Source organism: Chenopodium album, chromosome 17 (genome assembly GCF_948465745.1).
Source record: "Chenopodium album chromosome 17, dcCheAlbu1.1, whole genome shotgun sequence".
Lineage (NCBI taxonomy): Eukaryota > Viridiplantae > Streptophyta > Magnoliopsida > Caryophyllales > Amaranthaceae > Chenopodium > Chenopodium album.
Window position 1 is genome coordinate 21,282,893 of NC_137850.1, and position 4,499 is coordinate 21,287,391.

The 4,499-nt window shown below is 40.4% G+C and overlaps 1 non-coding gene across 1 annotated transcript; it reads left to right on the plus strand.

Annotated features, from left to right (window-relative positions):
- The first annotated feature begins 3,936 nt into the window (after positions 1-3,936).
- LOC145590385 (small nucleolar RNA R71) lies at positions 3,937-4,042 on the plus strand. The gene has a single exon (XR_014101992.1). It is a non-coding gene; the product is annotated as a small nucleolar RNA R71 (small nucleolar RNA).
- The last annotated feature ends 457 nt before the right edge of the window (positions 4,043-4,499 follow it).

Sequence of the window (4,499 nt, forward strand, 5' to 3'; positions counted from 1 at the left end):
TGATTTGGTTAGTAATGTGTGTTTAGTTCCTGGTATGTCAATGAATTTGAGTATTGGTTTGCAACTATGAGTAGTATTTCATGACTCACCTATTATGCACATGAGGAGGACGAAGGCGTTCATTCTTTTAGGTAGCCTTCAGACGATATTAGATACATTTGTTCCCTTCTTGCTACCCATGTTGTTGCTTGTGCCCTTTTATTGTTTATTTAGCCACATTACAAGCCTTTTTAGCCCCATTGGTTACTAGTCCCAAGCTTGGCTTGGGGGAGCTATAGTTAGTGAGGTGAGGGATTTGTAGTGTGCACATTATTTGCACAATGTGGAGGTATAAGAAGAGTAATTTGTTCTTTGATTTTTGTGATTGGAAAAAATAAGAATTTGTGTTTCAAAGTTCAAATTTCCAATGTGGAATAAAAAGAAAAAAAAAGCAAAAGAAAAAAATTGTTATATGTTCAAATTATCTATATGAAAGTTGCCCAAGAAAAATTCAAAGGAAAAAAAGTATCAAGTTTGAAAAAAGAATGAGTTCAAAGTTTGTTTATTCACTCAAGTTCTACATTGTCATATTTTTATGAGTGAAATTGTAAGTGTTGGGATTGTTTATGTTGTTTGGAGTAGTATTTGGTGGATTCTTGTTGGAGTTAGTTATGTTGGAGATGTTGATCATTGGTTTTATTAGGATTTGGCTCCCTTTAAGCATGGCTTTTCTCTCACATGTTCCCAAATATTTCTTACCCTTTATCCTAGCCTTACATTACAAGCTTTAAAGACCTTCCGACCTTGTGCATAGAGTTGTGTAGATGTGAAAGTGTTGTTTGTCAATGCAAATTATGAATTGACATATTCCGAGTCGACTATTAGGTTGAGTGCTTATCTTTTTAAACACACGAGTGTGTGAGTTTGGGAGGGCATTGTTCACATAAAAGGGTGGTTGGAGAGCGATCGAGTACATCTTTTACTCGCCACATAAATGAGAGTTGAGTGTGTGAGCACTAGTCTTGAATTCTATATGCTCGTGTGGTTTGCTCTATTTGACAATTGTTGGGGAGGAAGAGTGATTGGATGAATGAGATTGATTGATATTGAAGCATGCTCATTAGATTTTCCTTGAATCGTCTGTTCTTGATTTGATTATTGGGGTGAGGAATGTTTTATATGTTCATAGATGAGCTCTTTGCTTAGGGACAAGAAAAGGTTTGGCTTGGGGGAGTTTGATATGTCTAGTTTATGTAGTATTTTACCCCCGTCCCTTGGTCATTATTAGTAGTGTTTTTGGCTCTTTAGAGCCATTTTTATTACTAATATGTATTTTCTAGTGTTTTCGTAGTTTTGGTTGAGTTTTGTAGGGAATTTCACCTTTGGAGTACTTTCCCGGGATTTTATGGAGCAACTACGAGCATTGGAGGAGCACGGCCATCTTTCGTAGCCCAAGATCGGTTAGAGTAATCAAACCGGTGAATAAGGGCTCGACTTGTGTGAAGACGAGGCATTTGGACCGAATGATTAAAGCCCCAAAGAGGATATTTGGTTTGGGCCAAGTTACGAGCCTAAACGAGGAGTCCAAGCGGCCCAAGGGTGTCCGCCCGGTGGTCTGCCCGGTGGTCTGCCCGGTGGTCTGCCCGATGGTCTGCCCGATGGTCCGCCCGGTGGTCCGCCTGATGGTCCGCCCGATGGTGCGCCCGATCGGGCAAAGAAGACTTATATCGCAACAAAAAGGCGCGCCCGGTCGGGCGGTGTGGCGCCCGGTCGGGCGCGTGTCTCTGATAGATCTTTTAAGCATCGTTTAGTTTGTTTTAGTTTAGGATTCTTGCTTATTATAAATATGTTTTTGTTAAGCAAGTTTAGGATTCCTTTTTTTACAATTCGTTATTCTTCCTTTACTTTTGTAATTCTTTCTCTTAGATTTTCTCTCTCTACTTAAGCTTATTTTCTCTCTCTACACTATATACTTTGTTCTTTACTCAACTCTTTATTCTGATTACTTTGGTAACGATTTCTTTTCTCTTAATCTCAGTTATTTATTTTATTCCTTCTATCATGTTTTATTTTGTTGCTTTGATTAGTTTAGATTTAATTATGTGTGAGTAGTTCTTTTTCTAGGGTTTATGGGGATCCATAAGTAATATGAAGGGGTAATTTATTGTTGTTAATTATCAATGCTATATTAATTTCCTATTGATTGATTTAATGCTCTGTGACTAGATTAGGCCTGATCTTTTATGCATGAGTTTGACAATATTGATTCGAGATTCGAGAGATGAGAATTGATGTTTAGGTCTAGTTTCAATAGGCAGGTTAATCTATAAATGGTTAAGTCGAGATTCGAGAGATGAGATTTAATACCGGTAGGTTAATTCTGTGATTGTAATACGTAGCGAAAGCCCTTTATTATCTGGTTAATTGATGCATTAATGATTGGTTATTATGTTTTACCCTGGAATATTATTTATTGGTGAACCTATGCCCTAGGTCCTTAATTCATTGATTCCTCTTATTTTATTTTCCCTACTTATATTCTTCGTAGTATAATCTTTAAATCACAACAAATTGTTACTAATAATTTAGATTGCTATTAATTAGTTAGAAATAGAAAGACTAGTTTCCCTGTGGATTCGACCCTACTTCCCTATCTACTTTAGTTAGAGGACTTAGGTAATTACTTTTGATTAGGTGATACGACTTTAGCCTGTCACAACATTAGAAGGTTCCTTGGTTCTCTCACTCCCCCTCTCCAACTCTACTTCATTTCGAGGTTCTTCCTCAACTAAGGGGTCACTCCCTACTACCTTTCCACTCCTTGTTGTCACGGCATACAAAGGTTTTGGGTTGACTCCTTGACTAGGGATAGAGGAAGAAGAAGAAGAAGAATTGGAAGCAAGTTGGGCAATTTGGGTTTCAAGCATTTTCATATGAGCATTGGTTCGCTTTTTATCCTCCTCATTCCTCTTCTTTTCCTCCTCATTCCTCTTCTTTTCCTCCTCATGCATCTTCATGATGGCATCTAGCTTAGCCATCACGGGATCATTAGGAGGGGCCTCAATTTGAAGAGGTTGTTGAGGTGGAGGAAGTTGGGATTGATGGAAACCCGAAGGCCTATTGGTTTGGGCATAGTTAGAAACATTTTGGCCCCTATTGCCTCCGGTTCCTTGGTTGGGAACATTGCTTTGTCGATTATTTCCCATGTTACCTTGATCACCAAAATTTTGATTTTGATGGTCTTGGTATCGGGAGTTGGGTTGTTGGTTTTGGTAGCCATACCCTCTTTGGTTAGAGTAGCCTCTTCCATTGAAATTGGAAGGGCCTCCCCCACCATGGTATTGGTTATCATAACCACCACCACTTTGGTTCCAACCACGGTTTCCACCTTGATTCCAATTCCCCATTTGATTGGGGTTTGGCCTCAAGTTCCCTACATTTTCCATTCTAGGAACAAAATTCATAGCATTGACATCTTCTACATTATCATCATATTCATAGGGAGGGGGTTGAACTTCGCAAGCATACACACAATGGGAGGTATCATGATCATAGGTTTCACATTTTGAGCAAAACATGCATCCTTGAGGCATTTTATTATAAGAAGAGGGGGAAGAAGTGGCCATACCATTGCCTCCCTTGGTTGAAGGGGAGGTATTACCATGAGGATTGGACCTTTCTTTCATCATTTCATCCATTTGCTTGGCCATCTTGGAGATTTGGGAAGAAAGGTTGTTGATTGCGTTGGCTTGCTCTAATGCATAGACACCTTTGCTAGAAGTGGCCTCCCTTTCTCCTTCGTACCAATCATCATAGTGCTTTGCGGCCTCCTCTATGATGCATTCCACTTCATCCTCTCCCTTGTTCATGATTGGACCGCCGGCGGCGGCATCTAGGCTTGTTCTCCCTTGAGGTGAGAGACCTCCATAGAAAGTGTGGATGAGTTGATACTTGGGTATCCCATGATGTGGGCATTGACGTTGAAGCTCCTTGTACCGGTCCCATGCCGCACTTAGAGTCTCACCACTCTTTTGGCGAAAGCCTTGGATCAACGATCGAGCCTCGGCGGTCTTCCTATGGTTATAAAATTTCCTCAAGAAAGCCGTTGTCACTTGGTCCCAAGTTGTGAGAGAGTTAGGGGGCACCTCCTTCTCTAGCCATTCTAGACCTCTCCCAATTAAAGAAAATGGAAACATCTTGAGACGGATGTACTCTTGAGTCACCCCGTTGGCTTTGATTGTGTCACAATATTTCTCAAATTCTTTTAAATGCTCATGAGGGCTCTCAAATTTTCCACCTGAGAATTGTTTCCTCTCTATCAAAGCAATCAAATTGGGCTTGATTTCGAAGTTGTTGGCTTGAGTGGTAGGAGTTAGGATCCCACTTTGGGCTCTAAAGGCTTCGGGAGCCCCAAGACGACTCAAAGGTGTATTCTCTCCCATTTTAGGACTGTCTTCACCTCCGGACTTAAAGTTTGAAAAGGGGTTGATATCGGGACTTGATAGCGAATTAGGGCTATC